General features: G+C 49.1%; 1 protein-coding gene across 2 annotated transcripts in view; it reads left to right on the forward strand.

The window, feature by feature from the left end:
- GTF2IRD1 (GTF2I repeat domain containing 1) overlaps window positions 1-19,297 on the forward strand; it is a 201,802-nt gene that overhangs the window by 148,729 nt on the left and 33,776 nt on the right. The window lies entirely within an intron of this gene.

Raw genomic sequence — 19,297 nt, forward strand, 5'->3', positions numbered from 1 at the left:
ACCCCTAGTTTTACCAATGTGAGAAGTGGCCCAGTAAATAAGCCTTTTGCTCCCCCTAGTGGCCGGAGTGTGAAGTGTAGTGTGTGCTTGGTGATACCTGGTCAGTAGAACTCCTTTAGTGCCATCAGACGTACCATCACTCCCCTTAGTGGCAGAGCGACGTTACTGCAACGACCAGATCTCTGGGGCGCTGCACTCCCCCCCCCCGTCCCGGTTAAATCCAGTACTCCCGGACTGGGAAAAGAAGAACAACAATACATGTTAATAGAAAACACACAAAAATTCTTATATATATACTATGAACAAATAAACATAACAGTGCATTCCGTTATGGAAGGTAAGGACGCTTGAACGTTGCAAAAGATTGGTCATGCACAGTCCATGACTCCCAGTTCTGTAGGTGTAACCATAGAATAGCAGGGACCCCGGGTAAACAAAGGGGCCCCTGTGAAAGTTTTGGAGTGATTCACTGTCCATCACACCATTGTCCATTTTTAACCTATAACACAAATATTTACACAAGCATTTTCAACCAAATAACAACGATCGTTAATATCGCCAAGGTCTATAACGAAGTGGCGTCTGATTCTTGATGCTACGCGTGGACCTCCGCAGCGCAGGGATTGCTACTGGCCTGACAGGACCCGCTATGCTTGCTATCGCTAGTGTAGTGCACTGTCTTCTAGCTACACTTCTAGTGATTCTGCGCAGCACTGGCATACTTGCGTCCTCAGCGCTACCACTATTAGTGGTGGGCATGGCAGATTCACCGATGACAGAGGGAGGACCCGCTGGTTCGACAGTTGGCATCGCATCTTCTGGTGGGGTCGGCTGCGCTGGTGGGTCCAGCTGCTCTGGCACCACATTTAGTTCTGGCGGTCTCGGTTGACGGAACGTTAGGACAGGTACCACAATGGCCTGATTTATTTGAGTCCAGGACTGGGGAGAATCGCCAAGAACAGTGTGTATCATCTTCTCTACTTCCACAGGCGGAGAAATCCTGGGACCTGTTTCCCCATCTTTCAGCTTACCCGGGCATATTTTCAGGCGGTCTCTGGATATGGCCGCTGAGGTCTCTCCTCCGTCCTTCCTGATGAGACAGACCTTTGTATTGTCGAAGTCGGAGGGGAGAATGGTATACGGTTCCGCTTCCCATTGATCATCAAGCTTGTGTAGTCTTCTCTTTCTTTTGAGTACTTGCTCACCAGGTGCCAATGGAGCCGCGGGAGCATGCTGGTTGTAGTCCCTCTCTTGCTTCTGTCTGGCCTGAGCGAGACTCTTTTCCACACATTCCTGTACTTTGCGGTACGTCTGCTGCCTCTCGGTATCCCAATCTGCATCTGGTGATATATCTTCGGGGGTCAGAACCCCCATGTCCAGATCGACGGGTAACTTGCTAGATCTTCCTCGCATCAGGTACGCTGGGGTGCAGTTGGTGGAATTCACCGGGATGTGGTTGTACATGTCCACCAAGTCTGGTAACTTTGTAGGCCACAAGTTCCGCTCCTCTACAGGTAAGGTTTTCAGTAAGTCGATCACCACTTGGTTCATCTTCTCACACATGCCGTTGGTCAGAGGATGGTACGGCGTGGTTTTGATCTTCTTACACCCGTACAAATTGCAGAACTCCTGGAACACCTCCGCCTCAAATGCCGGCCCTTGATCGGTCAACACCTTCTCTGGGTACCCATGGGGTCGACAGAAGTACTGCTGGAAGGTTTTGGTAGCTGTCCTAGCTGTCAGATCTTTGACTGGTACGACTACCAGGAATCTGGAATAGTGGTCCACAATGGTGAGAGCGTAGATATACCCTGACCGGCTAGGTGTTAGCTTTACGTGATCCAGCGCGACCAACTCGAGCGGCTGTTTGGTGATGATGGGCTGCAAGGGAGCCCGTTGGCTGTCACGATCCTTCCGGCATAGGCTACAGGGGCCACACTCTCGACACCACTTCTCGATGGCCTTCTTCATGCCGACCCAGTAGAACCTCCCACGTAGTAGCCTCTCCAGCTTCCTCCATCCGAAGTGTCCTTCCCCATCGTGGTACACTTCCAGGACCATGGGCACATCTTGTCTGGGGACCACAATCTGCCACACTAATTCATGGATGCGAGGGTCGATGTTCCTTCTGCACAGCTTGCCATCGTGAAGAAACAGTTTGCCCCTCTCCTTCCACAACTGTAATGTCTCCGGTGGATCATCCGGGCCAGGATGCAAACCTGCCTGCGTCAGGAGCTCCTTCACCCGACAGACCGCAGGGTCACCATCCTGGTTCTCTGTCCACCCGTGGTGAGGCAGGGAATTCAACGGGGCGCCCTGGTTGTTTCTGCGCCTGTTCTCCACCTGATGGGAACACTGAGTTGCCTTGGGACGATGGAAAGCAGGCAGCTCCACCTCTTCAAATGCTTCTAGGTCTTCCTCCGTTTCGGGTAGGTGAGGCATTCGGGACAGTGCATCGGCATTCGCATTCTTGTGCCCCGCCCGGTACTTGATGGTGAAGTCGTAATTAGACAACCGGGCCATCCACCGCTGCTCCAAGGCACCGAGTTTCGCTGTGTCCAAGTGCGTAAGTGGATTATTATCCGTGAAGATGGTGAATATAGCTGAGGCCAGATAGTGCTTGAACTTCTCCGTCACGGCCCAAACGACTGCGAGGAACTCCAGCTTAAAGGAACTGTAGTTGTCTGGGTTCCTTTCAGTGGGGCGAAGCTTCCTGCTGGCATAAGCGATCACTCGTTCCTTGCCCTTCTGGACCTGGGACAGGACCGCTCCCAGCCCCACGTTGCTGGCGTCCGTGTACAATACAAATGGTTGGTCGTATTCCGGGTAGGCTAGTACTTCCTCCCCCGTTAATGCCGATTTTAAGCAAGTGAACGATCCTTCCATCCGTCGTTCCAATCCAATGGGGTATTCTTACCCTTGGGTTTATTGGGCTGGCCCACCAACAGGTCTTGCAACGGTGCGGCCTTCTTGGTGAAGTCCTTGATAAACCTCCGGTAGTAACCCACCAGCCCGAGGAACTGCCGGACCTCATGAATGTTACTGGGCTGCAGCCAGTCCCTGATCACCGTGACCTTGTCGGGGTCTGGGGCCACTCCTTCGGCACTCACCACATAGCCCAGGTACTGTACTTTGGGTTTGAGCAGATGGCATTTGGACGGTTTCACCTTTAGGCCAAAGTTGGATAGCGCTTCAAAGACCTCGGCCAGGTGCTTCAGATGGTCTTCATAGGTCTTAGGGAAGACAATGACATCGTCCAGATACAGCAGCACGGTCTCAAAGTTCTTGTGTCCCAAACAGCACTCCATCATCCTCTGGAACGTCCCCGGGGCGTTGCACAATCCGAAGGGCATGTAGTTGAACTCGCAGAGACCCATCGGCGTCGTGAAGGCTGTCTTTTCTTTGTCCGCTTCTGCCATGGGAACCTGCCAATACCAACTGGTGAGATCTAAAGTAGAGAAGTAATTAGCAGACTTTAACGCGGCCAAGGACTCCTCTATCCTAGGCAGGGGGTATGCGTCCTTATGTGTAATGCGGTTTAATTGCCTATAATCCACACACATCCTCATGGTGCCATCTTTCTTTCTAACGAGGACTAATGGAGCTGCCCAGGGGCTACAGCTGTCTCTCACTACCCCAGCCTCCTTCATCTCTCGCAACATGTCCTTGGCACACTGATAATGAGCTGGGGGTACATACAGGACGGTATCTTTCTTTTACGGGCGGGTGATCTCCTGTGGGGATGTGATGTTGAATCCCTTTTACCCGCCCGAAATCAAGGGGGTGTTTGCTGAATACCCGCTCATACTCGTGAACCACCCTGTAGGCCCCCTGTATCTGGTGAGATGGAGTAGCATCAGTGCCCACATGTAATTCTTGGCACCAATCTTTTGATTGCTCTGCAGAGCCGTTGTCCTCCGCCGACTTGGACGGAGCCAAGGGCCCGGGTGCCTGTATCACACTATTATTAACAGTAAACAGCTTGGCAAGTGTGACATATTTAGTTAGGTGGACTTCCTCCTCCCCGCAGTTAAGGACACGTACCGGCACCCTTCCCTTGCGGACATCAACCACCCCTCTGGCTGTCAGGAGGGTAGGCCTATTCTCCGAATACACAGGTTCTACCAGGGCCTCATAGTCTTTACCCCCGAGACCTATGGCTGCCCGACACCATATTAACATTTCACTCCTGGGGGTATTGCAATGGGGTTCGAATCACTCACTGTGACCCGGCCAATTTCACCACCAGTCAGCTCCACTTGCTGTCTCCGCATTAGGGCTCTGATTTCTTTCTGAAAGGCACGTTGTTCACTGTGACCAGCTGTCTCTGCTACTTGCTGCAACAAAACAATAACTTCTGCAAGACAATTTTCTATGACATTAGTACCGATGGTCATCATGGGGTTACGTTCACGCCGGTCAATATCAACAATGACAATTCCTTGGGCCTCCAATTCTACCCGCCCCACCTTAATAGTGACCTCTTTATATCCCACTTGCGGCAGTGGCTGACCATTGCTAGCTATTATGGTGAAATCATCATCAGGGGCACGGGTGATGTCAGTGTCCTCCCAATAACGCCTATAAAGAATGTAGGGCATAGTTGTCACCTGGGAACCGGTGTCCAGCAAAGCGTTCATGGGGATACCGTCGATCACAATGGGGAGAACAGGACGCCCCCCGACGTATTTGTTTCTCCAATTTTTCGGGCCTGGGCGTTCTACTCCTGGGGGTTGGCCCTTGGCCCCAGGGGTTGCTCGTTTAACTGACAGTACCTTGCAAGATGTCCCACCTGATGGCAGCGGCGGCAGATAGGTTGTCCATCCTGATGAAAACGATCGTCGTCTCTGCCTCTGGTCGATGGAACCCTCCTTGGTCGTTGCCAGGGGACATCCTCCGGTCTGGAAGCCAGCTGGATCTTCTCCTTGGGGGCCTCCTGTAGGGACTGGACGGTCCGGGCTAGGGCAGCAACGCTCCTGGTCAGTTCCTGTACCTGGAGGCGCAGTCCTGCAGGGGAGTCGTCGTCCAGGATCTGGGCATCGGCCTCGGCGGAGACAGGTGCGTCCGGCGCCACCTCCTGGTGGTATGTGAGGGCTTGCCGCCTGGGAAGTGTGGCACGACTGGGCTGCCGCTCCGGTAGCGCCTGGATAGCTTTATCTTTGAATTGCGCGAAAGTCAGATCTGGATTCTGCATGGCCAAGAAGTGTAGCTGGGTCCTTTGGTTACTGCCCAGGAGCCCTTCGATGAACCGCTCTTTCAGGAGTTTATCTTCATCTTGCATGCTGTTTGGGTCACTTTGCTTGATGGCCCGCAGCGCCTCCTGCAGATTAAGGGCATAGTCCCGTAAGCTATCCTGCGGCCGCTGCTTGCACCCATAGAACGTCAATTTAATTTCCGTAGCGGTGCGGGTGTCAAAGGTGGTTTTAAGCTTGGCAAATACTTGTTGCGCAGTTTTCTTGTCCGCAGCGGGTCAGGACTTTACTTCCCTCAGTGCCGCTCCAAAGAGTTGGCCGATTATCATATGAACCTTCTGAGGCTCCGTCAGGGGATAAAACTCGAGCAGGCTACAAATCCCTTCTTTAAAGTCAATTAACGTATGAGCTTCTCCAAAGTATCGCGGGAGCCAGGCGGCCCCTGGTAGGTACGGCATAGAGAAGGGCATTATGGCTGCTGTAGCGGCGGCACTATCTGGCTGGTTGGTGGGAGCGGTAAGCCCCGCGGCCTCTAGCGGTGATACCGGGTTTGTGGCTGCGCTTACCGCGGAATCCGGAAGTGCTCCCGAGTCTGCAGCTGTGGCCGCCACCTCCGCTCCTCCGGAGTCCGACATGGCCGTTCCTCCTCCTTGCTAATCGGTCAGGGTTGGGGTTCTCCTTCCGGGGTCGGCGCCTCACCGCGCTTTTCCAGCCGACTCCACCCACGAAGCTATGGCTTCTCCCTTCGCGCGCCACACGGCGCGGCAATGGCGGATTTTTGACGGCAAATAGCGGTACACAGTCTTTGCAATAAGTCACAGTTCAATCACAGTTCCAAGGCACACATGACCTGATTCTTCAGGCTTAAGTAGAATCCTGTTCGTGACGCCAAGTTGGAGCACCCCCAGACACAGGGCCACGCGTTTCGGTACCGGGCTTCTCTGGTTCGGTTCTGAGGCTGTCACGGTGGCTAGACCCGGTCCGCGACCCTGCTAAGGGGCGTCCAATAAAGAGTGATGGGGCGTAGTGCGAGGAATAACGAGGACACAGGGTTCAGTTTCTTTACCTTTTACTGAAGGTTTCAGGATCCTCAATCCAGGGCACTTTCAACAGGGCTTTCTGAGACCGGCCGGTCCGAAGGCACATCCAGAGTTCCCTTTGCAGGCGGAAATCAGTGTCTACCCACTAGCGCCTGTGTGTTGTAGTGCTTCCCTGCTGAGCATTCAGGATAGTCCTCACAACTTCTGTTCTCGTTCGTTCTAGATCTTTCTCTTCTCCGTCCCCCAGATATGTTATGGCTAGGACGCACCTTTATGACAGGTAGGCCTGGAGTTATTCTGGAACCCTAGTGTCGCTCCTATGTCCTTCTTAGGTGTCGTATGATAGACAGCCAACCTGTAATTAACTGTCCTGCCGCTGTTTGAAGTAATGCGTGGAGACTGTTACTTCTTCGGTGATCCGGCCACCGACTATGCGCCTCAGTAAGATGTTGCCCTTCTCGGGGCACGACTCCTACTGGATCTCCTTTATGCTGATCTCGTTTCTCCCTGTTCCACAATATCCTTCCTTCCTTGTCTCTTTCTTAGAATACCGCCGCAAGGTAGTGCAGGTGTGGTTCCGTAACAATCTGTCCTTTCGCTAGGTACCTGCCAGATTTCCCAGTTCTGACAGGTCCTCCCTGGAGCTCTCCCAGGTCTCGTTCTGCCTAACTTCCTGTCCGACCCCTAGTTTTACCAATGTGAGAAGTGGCCCAGTAAATAAGCCTTTTGCTCCCCCTAGTGGCCGGAGTGTGAAGTGTAGTGTGTGCTTGGTGATACCTGGTCAGTAGAACTCCTTTAGTGCCATCAGACGTACCATCACTCCCTTTAGTGGCAGAGCGACGTTACTGCAACGACCAGATCTCTGGGGCGCTGCATATACAGGGGCTGAGGAGTGATGTACTGCAGATGGAGACTGCATACAGGGGCTGAGGAGTGATGTACTGCAGATGGAGACTGCGTACAGGGGCTGAGGAGTGATGTAATGCAGATGGAGACTGTATACAGGGGCCGAGGAGTGATGTACTGTAGATGGAGGCTGTATACAGGGGCTGAGGAGTGATGTAATGCAGATGGAGACTATTCAGGGGCTGAGAAGTGATGTACTGCAGATGGAGACTACATACAGGGGCTGAGGAGTGATGTATTGCATATGGAGACCGCAAACAGGGGCTGAGGAGTGATGTACTGCAGATGGAGACTGTATACAGGGGCTGAGGAGTGATGTACTGCAGATGGAGGCTGTATACAGAGGCTGAGGAGTGATGTACTGCAGATGGAGACTGCATACAGGGGCTGAGGAGTGATGTACTGCAGATGGAGACTGCATACAGGGTGTCATGGTCAGGACATGGTTAATGTCCTGTCAGGGTTAATTTTGCTAGCCTCTTTTCCAAAATGGGAGGGGTATTTATACTTGCTCCTAACCTGGTTTATCTGTCAGCTGTAGATTCTGTGTCTGTCTGGAGTGTGTTCCTGGCTTGCATAGCGTTATCTTGCTTTCCGTGCTTTACACTGTTTGTGTACCTGGCTACTGAACTCTGGCTTTGCTTCTGACGATCCCCTGTCTCTCCGTTCTGGTACCTCGTAATCTCCTGGCTATGACTTCTGCTTGTTTGATAATTCTTTAGTGCTTGTCCCTTCTCTGTTTCCCCGGCGTCTGGCTCCGCCCCCTTTCCTCCCCCCACTCTGTCACATGGTCTAAGGTCCTGTTCATTACCTGTACACCTGTTTCTTGTCAAAGGGCCCGTGGGTTCAGGATAGTAACTTGGCGTTTTGCTCAGCTGCTATGTGCAGCTTCCCCTGCAGCATAGATACCCGGGCACCGTGACACAGGGGCTGAGGAGTGATGTACTGCAGATGGAGACTGCGTACAGGGACTGAGTAGTGATGTAATGCAGATGAAGGCTGTATACAGGGGCTGAGGAGTGATGTAATGCAGATGGAGACTGTATACAGGGGCTGAGGAGTGATGTCATGCAGATGGAGACTGTATACAGGGGCTGAGGAGTGATTTACTGCAGATGAAGGCTGTATACAGGGGCTGAGGAGTGATGTACTGCAGATGGAGACTGTATACAGGGGCTGAGGAGTGATGTACTGCAGATGGAGACTGTATTCAGGGGCTGAGGAGTGATGTACTGCAGATGAAGGCTGTATACAGGGGCTGAGTAGTGATGTAATGCAGATGAAGGCTGTGTACAGGGGCTGAGGAGTGATGTAATGCAGATGGAGGCTGTATACAGGGGCTGAGGAGTGATGTACTGCAGATGAAGGCTGTATACAGGGGCTGAGGAGTGATGTACTGCAGATGGAGACTGTATTCAGGGGCTGAGGAGTGATGTACTGCAGATGGAGACTGCATACAGGGGCTGCGTAGTGATGTACTGCAGATGGAGACTGCGTAGAGGGGCTGAGGAGTGATGTACTGCAGATGGAGGCTGTATACAGGGGCTGAGGAGTGATGTAATGCAGATGGAGGCTGTATACAGAGGCTGAGGAGTGATGTACTGCAGATGGAGACTGTATACAGGGGCTGAGGAGTGATGTACTGCAGATGGAGACTGCATACAGGGGCTGAGGAGTGATGTAATGCAGATGGAGACTGTATACAGAGGCTGAGGAATGATGTACTGCAGATGGAGACTGCATACAGGGGCTGAGGAGTGATGTACTGCAGATGGAGACTGTATACATGGGCTGAGGAGTGATGTACTGCAGATGGAGACTGCATACAGGGGCTGAGGAGTGATGTACTGCAGATGGAGACTGCATACAGGGGCTGAGGAGTGATGTAATGCAGATGGAGACTGCATACAGGGGCTGAGGAGTGATGTACTGCAGATGGAGACTGCATACAGGGGCTGAGGAGTGATGTACTGCAGATGGAGACTGCATACAGGGGCTGAGGAGTGATGTAATGCAGATGGAGACTGCATACAGGGGCTGAGGAGTGATGTACTGCAGATGGAGACTGTATACATGGGCTGAGGAGTGATGTACTGCAGATGGAGACTGCATACAGGGGCTGAGGAGTGATGTACTGCAGATGGAGACTGCATACAGGGGCTGAGGAGTGATGTACTGCAGATGGAGACTGCATACAAGGGCTGAGGAGTGATGTAATGCAGATGGAGACTGCATACTGGGGCTGAGGAGTGATGTACTGCAGATGGAGACTGCATACAGGGGCTGAGGAGTGATGTACTGCAGATGGAGACTGCATACAGGGGCTGAGGAGTGATGTACTGCAGATGGAGACTGTATACAGGGGCTGAGGAGTGATGTACTGCAGATGGAGACTGCGTAGAGGGGCTGAGGAGTGATTTACTTCAGATGGAGACTGTATACAGGGACTGAGAAGTGATGTACTGCAGATGGAGACTGTATACAGGGGCTGAGGAGTGATGTACTGCAGATAGAGACTATACAGGGGCTGAGGAGTGATGTACTGCAGATGGAGACTGTATACAGGGGAAGAGGAGTGATGTACTGCAGATGGAGACTGCATACAGGGGCTGATGAGTGATGTACTGCAGATGGAGACTGTATACAGGGGCTGATGTTATGATCAGGTGACCTTGGAGCAGCATGAAAACTTTCACTGGAGAGGTGGTAACTATACTGACCGCAAACCCTGATCTTAACACCGCAACTAGAAGTAGCTGTGGGGTGTGCCTAACAAATCCTAGACTCGTCGACACAGCCGGAGGACTAAATTCCCCTATAGATGGAAATAGGAATTCTACCTTGCCTTAGAGCAGCACCCCAAAGGATAGGCAGCCCCCCACAAATAATGACTGTGAGTAGTAGAGGAAAAGACACACGCAGGCAGAAAACAGGATTTAGCAAAAGAGGCCACACTAGCTAAAATAGGAAAGGATAGGACAGGATACTAAGCGGTCAGTATTAAAATCCTTCAAAAATATCCACAGCAGAAAATACATAAAAAACTCCACCATCTAACTAAAGATGTGGAGCGTATATCTGCGACTCCAGAGAATCCAACAAGACTGAGAAAACACTGACACAGTCTAAGCCGGACAAGAGAAAACACATGAATAGCACAGAAAATAAGCACACAGCAAGTGTGCCACAGAAAAAGAAACAGACACTTATCTTTGCTGAACTGGCAGCTAAGCAGGAGAAGCCAGACAAAGATCCAACACTTCCCAAGAAACATTGACAACTGGCAAGGACTAATGAGTCCTGCAAACCTAAATACCCCAGTCAGAATTGCAATCAGCAGATACACCTGTCCAAGACTGCCGCCCAGGGACAACTGCATTACCACCTACAACCACCGGAGGGAGCCCAAAAGCAGAATTCACAACAGTACCCCCCCCCTTGAGGAGTGGTCACCGAACCCTCACCAGAGCCCCCAGGCCGATCACGATGAGCCAGATGAAAGGTACGAACCAAATCAGCGGCATGGACATCAGAGGCAAAAACCCAAGAATTATCCTCCTGGCCATAACCCTTCCATTTGACAAGGTACTGAAGCTTCCGCCTCGAAAAACGGGAATCCAAAATCTTCTCAACAACATATTCCAACTCCCCATCAACCAACACAGGGGCCAGAGGATCAACAGAGGTAACAACGGGCTCCACATATTTCCGCAATAAAGATCTATGGAAGACATTATGGATAGCAAAAGAGGCCGGAAGCGCCAGTCGAAAAGACACCGGATTAATAATCTCAGAAATCCTAGAAGGACCAATAAACCGAGGCTTAAACTTAGGAGAAGAAACCTTCATAGGAACATGACGGAAAGACAACCAGACCAGATCCCCAACCCGAAACCGGGAACCAACACACCGACAACGGTTAGCAAAACATTGAGCCTCCTCCTGAGACAACACTGTTGTGAATTCTGCTCTTGTGCTCCCTCCAGTGGTTGTTGATGGTAATGCAGTTGTGCCTGGGCGGCAGTCCTGGACAGGTGTTTCTGCTAATTGCAATTCTGACTGGGGTATTTAGCTTTGCAGGACTCATTAGTCCTTGCCAGTTGTCAATGTTCTTTTGGAAGTATTGGTTCTCCGCCTGGCCTCTCCTGCTTGCTGCCATTTCAGCAAAAGATAAGTGTCTGCTTTATTTTCTTAGGCACACAGGCTGTGTGTCTAGTTTCTGTGCTGTTCATAGTTTCTATTTTTTTCCAGCTTAGACTGTCCTGTTGTTTTCTCAGTCTGGTTGGATTCGCTGGAGTCGCAGATATACTCTCCACATCTTTAGTTAGGTGGTGGAGTTTTGTATTTTTCTGCTGTGGATATTTTGTAGTTTTTTGTGCTGACCGCTTAGTATCCTGTACTATACTTTCCTATCTAGGTAGAAGTGGCCTCCTTTGCTAATCCTGTTTTCTGCCTGCGTGTGTCTTTTCCTCTCCTACTCACAGTCATTATTTGTGGGGGGCTGCCTATCCTTTGGGGGTATACTCTGAGGCAAGTCAGTTTTCCTATTTTCCATCTTTAGGGATATTTAGTCCTCCGGCTGTGTCGAGGTGTCTAGGTCTGGTTAGGCACACCCCACGGCTACTTCTAGTGTCTGTGATAAGATCAGGGTTTGCGGTCTGTATAGTTACCACTACTCCAGCGAAGGTTGTTTCATGCTGCTCCAAGGCCGCCTGATCATAACACAACACCAAATTGTCCACCACATGAGCCCAAATCTGCTGCAACCTGTCAACCACAGAATCCACACCAGGACAGTCAGAAGGCTCAACCTGCCCAGAAGAAAAACGAGGATGAAAACCAAAATTACAAAAGAAAGGCGAAACCAAGGTAGCTGAATTAGCCCGATTATTAAGGGCAAACTCGGCCAATGGCAAGAAAGCCACCCAATCATCCTGATCAGCAGACACAAAGCATCTCAAATAAGTCTCCAAAGTCTGATTAGTTCGCTCGGTCTGGCCATTTGTCTGAGGATGAAATGCAGAAGAAAAAGACAAATCAATGCCCAGCCTAGCACAAAAGGCCTGCCAAAACCTAGAAACAAACTGGGAACCTCTGTCGGACACAATATTCTCCAGAATACCATGCAAACGGACCACATGCTGAAAAAACAACGGAACCAAATCTGAAGAGGAAGGCAATTTAGGCAAAGGCACCAAATGCACCATCTTAGAGAATCGGTCACAAACAACCCAGATAACCGACATCCTCTGGGAAACAGGAAGATCGGAAATAAAATCCATAGAAATATGCGTCCAGGGCCTCTCAGGGACCGGCAATAGCAAAAGCAACCCACTAGCACGGGAGCAACAAGGCTTGGCCCGCGCACAAGTCCCACAGGACTGCACAAAAGAACGCACATCACGTGACAATGAAGGCCACCAAAAGGACCTACCAACCAAGTCTCTGGTACCAAAAATGCCAGGATGACCAGCCAACACGGAACAGTGAACCTCAGAAATCACTCTACTAGTCCATCTGTCAGGAACAAACAGTTTCCCCACAGGACAGCGGTCAGGTTTGTCAGCCTGAAATTCCTGAAGAACCCGTCGTAAATCAGGGGAAATGGCAGAAAGGACCACCCCTTCTTTCAGAATACCGACCGGTTCTAAGACCTCAGGAGAATCAGGCAAAAAACTCCTAGAGAGGGCATCAGCCTTAATTATTCTTAGAACCCGGAAGGTACGAGACCACGAAATCAAAACGGGAAAAGAACAAGGACCATCGAGCCTGTCTAGGATTCAGCCGTTTGGCAGACTCGAGGTAAATCAAATTCTTATGATCGGTCAAGACCACAATACGGTGCTTAGCTCCCTCAAGCCAATGTCACCACTCCTCAAACGCCCACTTCATAGCCAACAACTCCCGATTGCCGACATCATAATTGCGTTCAGCAGGCAAAAATTTACGGGAAAAGAAGGCACACGGTTTCATTAAGGAACCAACAGGATCCCTCTGAGATAAAACGGCCCCTGCCCCAATCTCAGAAGCGTCAACCTCAACCTGAAATGGAAGAGAAACATTCGGTTGGCGCAACACCGGAGCAGAAGTAAATTGACGTTTAAGCTCCTGAAAGGCAGAGACAGCCGCAGAGGACCAATTCGGCACATCAGCGCCTTTCTTCGTCAAATTGGCCAGGGGTTTAACCACGCTGGAAAAATTAGCAATGAAAAGGCGATAAAAATTTGCAAAACCCAAAAATTTCTGAAGGCTCTTCATGGATGTGGGCTGAATCCAATCATGAATGGCCTGAACCTTAACCGGATCCATCTATATAGACGAGGGAGAAAAAATAAAGCCCAAAAAAGAAACCTTCTGCACCCCAAAGAGACACTTAGACCCTTTCACAAACAAAGCATTGTCACGAAGGATCTGAAATACCATCCTGACCTGTTGCACATGAGACTCCCAATCATCGGAAAAAATCAAAATATCGTCCAAATATACAATCAAGAATTTATCAAGATAAGTCCGGAAGATATCATGCATGAAGGACTGAAAAACAGATGGAGCATTAGAGAGTCCGAATGGCATCACAAGGTATTCAAAATGGCCTGCGGGCGTGTTAAACGCAGCTTTCCATTCATCACCCTGCTTAATACGAACAAGATTATATGCCCCCCGAAGGTCAATCTTCGTAAACCAACTAGCTCCCTTAATCCTAGCAAACAAATCGGAAAGCAAAAGTAAAACGTATTGAAACTTGACAGTGATCTTATTCAAGAGGCGATAATCAATACAGGGTCTCAAGGAACCATCTTTTTAGCAACAAAAAAGAACCCCGCTCTCAACGGTGAAGAAGATGGTCGAATATGCCCTTTCTCCAAAGACTCCTTAATATAGCTCCGCATGGCGGTATGTTCAGGCACAGACAGGTTGAAAAGTCGACCCTTAGGAAACTTACATCCTGGAATCAAGTCAATAGCACAATCACAGTCCCTGTGCGGTGGAAGGAAACTGGACTTGGGCTCATCGAATACATCCTGAAAATCAGACAAACTCTGGAATTTCAGAAGAGGAAGAAGAGGAGATTGACATCAAAGGAACATCATTATGAACCCCCTGACAACCCCAACTAGTCACAGACATGGACTTCCACTCCAACACAGGATTATGTACCTGCAACCACGGAAAACCCAGCACGATAGCATCATGCAAATTATGCAACACCAGAAATCGACAATCTTCCTGATGGGCTGGCGCCATGCGCATGGTCACCTGTGTCCAAAACTGGGGCTTATTTTTAGCCAAGGGTGTAGCATCAATGCCCCTTAAAGGAATAGGGTTCTGCAAAGGCTGCAAGGGAAAACCACAATGCCTGGCAAATTCAAAGTCCATTAAGTTCAAGGCGGCGCCTGAATCCACAAACGCCATGACAAAAAATGATGACAATGAGCAGATCAAGGACACAGATAACAGAAATTTAGGTTGTACAGTACTGATGGTAAATGAACTGGCGATCCTCTTTGTCCGCTTAGGGCAGACAGAAATGACATGAGAACACAACCTATTCTGACATCTGAAACCTTGTCGTTTAGTTCTAGACAGAATCCTATCACACTGCATTGGCTCAGGAATTTGCTCTGAGGGTAACGCCACAGCGCGCACAGTTCTGCGTTCCCGCAAGCGCCGGTCAATCTGAATGGCCAGAGACATAGAATCACTCAGACCGGACAGCGTGGGAAACCCCACCATAACATCTTTAACGGATTCAGAAAGACCCTTTCTGAAAATTGCCACCAAAGCATCATTATTCCATTTAGTCAACACAGACTATTTTCTGAATTTCTGACAATACATTTCTGCCGCCTCTTGACCCTGAGACAGGGCCAACAAGGTCTTCTCAGCTTGATCCACATAATTAGGTTCATCATATAATAATCCCAAAGCCTGAAAAAAGGAGTCTACATTAAGCAAAGCCGGATTCCCTGCGGGTCGCCACGCAGCAGGGAGATGACGATTTTAACCTGCTGAATGGAATCACCGGAGGATCGAGGTCTCAAAGCAAAAAACAGTTTACAGTTGTTTTTAAAACTCAAAAAATTTGGACCTGTCACCAAAAAACAAATCAGGAGTAGGAATCTTCTGCTCTAAAACAGGAGTCTGAACAATATAATCCGAAATACCCTGTACTCTAGCAGCAAGCTGGTCTATACGAGAAGCTAATTCCTGAACATTCATGCTAGCACAAGGCTCTTCAGCCACCCAGAGATAAAGAGGGAGGAGAAGGCAAAGCAGACTGAAGAAAAAAAAAATGGCTCAAGACATTTCTTCCCTTCTTCTGAGATGCATTTAACTCATTATGGGCCAGTTGTACTGTTATGATCATGTGACCTTGGAGCAGCATGAAAACTTTCACTGGAGAGGTGGTAACTATACTGACCGCAAACCCTGATCTTAACACCGCAACTAGAAGTAGCCGTGGGGTGTGCCTAACAAATCCTAGACACCTCGACACAGCCGGAGGACTAAATTCCCCTAAAGATGGAAATAGGAATTCTACCTTGCCTCAGAGCAGAACCCCAAAGGATAGGCAGCCCCCGACAAATAATGACTGTGAGTAGTAGAGGAAAGGACACACGCAGGCAGAAAACAGGATTTAGCAAAAGAGGCCACACTAGCTAAAATAGGAAAGGATAGGACAGGATACTAAGCGGTCAGTATTAAAATCCTTCAAAAATATCCACAGCAGAAAATACAAAAAAAACTCCACCATCTAACTAAAGATGTGGAGCGTATATCTGCGACTCCAGAGAATCCAACAAGACTGAGAAAACACTGACACAGTCTAAGCCGGACAAGAGAAAACGCATGAATAGCACAGAAAATAAGCACACAGCAAGTGTGCCACAGAAAAAGAAACAGACACTTATCTTTGCTGAATTGGCAGCTAAGCAGGAGAAGCCAGACAAAGATCCAACACTTCCCAAGAAACATTGACAACTGGCAAGGACTAATGAGTCCTGCAAACCTAAATACCCCAGTCAGAATTGCAATCAGCAGATACACCTGTCCAAGACTGCCACCCATGGACAACTGCATTACCACCTACAACCACCGGAGGGAGCCCAAAAGCAGAATTCACAACAGGCTGAGGAGTGATGTACTGCAGATGGAGACTGTATACAGGGGCTGAGGAGTGATGTACTGCAGATGGAGACTGTATACAGGGGCTGAGGAGTGATGTACTGCAGATGGAGACTGCATACAGGGGCTGAGGAGTGATGTACTGCAGATAGAGACTGTATACAGGGGCTGAGGAGTGATGTACTGCAGATGGAGACTGTATACAGGAGCTGAGGAGTGATGTACTGCAGATGGAGACTGCGTAGAGGGGCTGAGGAGTGATGTACTGCAGATGGAGACTGTATACAGGGGCTGAGAAGTGATGTACTGCAGATGGAGGTTGTATACAGGGGCTGAGGGGTGATGTACTGCAGATGGAGACTGCATACAGGGGCTGAGGAGTGATGTACTGCAGATGGAGACTGTATACAGGGGCTGAGGAGTGATGTACTGCAGATGGAGACTGCATACAGGGGCTGAGGAGTGATGTACTGCAGATGGAGGCTGTATACAGGGGCTGAGGAATATTGTACTACAGATAGTGTTATGTATAGAGAGGCTGAGTAGTAATGCACTGCAGATGTAGGCAGCGTATATAGGGGTTGAGTAGTGATGGTGCTCTATACATAGGGTCTGAGGAGCAATGAACTGCAGGCTGGAGCTGTAGTAAGAGGGTCTGAAGAGTGATGTACTGGCAAGTGCAATTGTATATAGAGGAGACGTAGAGGAGTAAATCTGAGGCCACATCACAGTTGTCAAGATGCACCCATGCAGCATGACACCATTTCATGCTTCCTGTGGGAGGTATGTGATTATTATGGCTGGGTGACTCAAATTGCAGGTTTTTCCATTACAAAATTAGAACTCAAGTGCAATTTTTTTGCTTTTGGTTAATGCCTACATAATTGTATTGAAATTGTACAGCACTTTACAATAAGTAAACTATTTGTGATTAATTTCTAACTGAGTGCTACAGGAGACCCAAATCTATAGCTGTGCTGCACCACTCTTGGGATAGTGCTTTGATCTTGGCCCTCAAGCCAAAACCAAAAATTTCCAACCAGACCCAGACAGCAGACCATACAGGAAACTCACTACTAATTAAACACAGGCAGTGTCACAAATAAATATTTACACCCAGATATCTTATAGGTAACATCTTCTCTAATTGGAGTTGTTTTTATGCCTTTTGTCTCCATCTGGTCCAGACACCATGTGACTTTTGATACTACATCTCATCTCTGCAAGCTTCCCTCTTCTCCGGTCTTCTGCAGCATCTCCTGCAGTAGGTGCCAAATTGGCGGCCTTAAAGATAACTCTGTCATCATAATACTTCTGCAGAAAGATATCTGACCTACTCTGAGCCCTTGAATAGTGTTTGCATCTCACGTTGCTCCACACACAAAATATGACTCCCACACTGTCCCTCTTACGACACATAGCTTCCACACTATACTCTTCTCTAAAATATTACCTCCACACTGTCCACCTTTATGAACTTTAACTATAAGACTTCATCACCCCTTATGAAATATATCCTCCACACCATCCACCCTTATGAACTGCAGTCTCTACATTATTCGCCCTCATGAACTATAGTCTCCACGCTAGTTTCAATACGGTCCACCCTTATGAACTATAGCTTCCACACTGTTCACCCTTATGAACTTTAACAAACAACATCTGTCATGATCTATAACCACCACACAATCCACCCTTATAAATTTTAACCTCAACACATCTGCCCTTATAACCTATGGCCTCCACACCGTCCACCCTTATGAACCATAACCTCTAAACTGTCCTCCCTTGTAAACTATGATAAAGCACCATCACCCTTTATTTCCTATAACCTTCGCTTCGTCCCTCTTATAAACTATAGCCACACTTTTCTTACTTCTTGCTGTACCATTTTGTTTCCCCCATGCTGTCCCTTTCTTCACATTGTCCCTCGTGCTGCCCTCTCCAGTCTGTCCCCATCTTCATTGTGTCCCTAACTCTATACTGATCCATGTCTATACTACTCCTTTTTACTGTGTCCTGTTTATATCGTGCTTCCCTTCTTCAGCCACAGATGACCAGTAAGATATCCCCATACACAGTATGATGGTGCCATACACATTATGATTCCCCTATATTATACACACTATAATGGCCCCCTTAGCCCCCACACACAGTATGATGATGACCATAGTCCCCTATACTCAATATGAAGGCCCCAAGGCTTCTTAAGACACAGGATAATGGCAACATAGTCCCACACACACAGTAATATGGCGACCATTACTACTTGATGGCCCATACCCTACTATACACATTAAGATGACTTACAGTATGATTTTCCATAGTCCTCTATATATATATAGTATGATGCCCCACAACTCCCTCCATGATCCCCTCACTGTACATTTTCCCAAAACTCAGTATGATGGTGACCATAGCCCCTTTTACACATTATGATTTCCCTTCCCCACCCCCGCATTTCCCAGTGAACAAAAATTAAAAAAGCTTATATTCACCTAATCCTGGTTTTCGTCAACTGCAGGCTGTGTCTTTTCATCCTGCTTGTCTCACAGTTGGTCAGTACAGACAGCACGATGCAGTGATGTCATTACACTGCCCGACGTGTCTTGTGTGGTGCCGGCTTTCCTCTTGAGTAAGTGATGGCCAATGGAGCCAATGGCTCTGTGCTGCACCACAGCTGCTACAGTGTTGCAGGCCAAAGCGGCCCATGGCCAGACCAGCCCATCTGTTGGCAATAGCCAGTTCAGCCCTGCCTCTAGGGGGCTGCGAAATTCCAACCCCTGATTCTCACCTTAGACTGCCACCTGAGGCGAGGTGCTCATCTCACCTCATAGCAGAAGTAGCCCTGAAAAGGCACATGAAAAGCATTTGTTCTAAAGGTACCTTCACACTCAGCGACGCTGCAGCGATACCGACAACGATGTCGATCGCTGCAGCGTCGCTGTTTGGTCGCTGGAGAGCTGTCACACAGACAGCTCTCCAGCGACCAACGATGCCGGTAACCAGGGTAAACATCGGGTTACTAAGCAC

This window comes from Ranitomeya imitator, chromosome 3 (genome assembly GCF_032444005.1).
Source record: "Ranitomeya imitator isolate aRanImi1 chromosome 3, aRanImi1.pri, whole genome shotgun sequence".
NCBI lineage: Eukaryota > Metazoa > Chordata > Amphibia > Anura > Dendrobatidae > Ranitomeya > Ranitomeya imitator.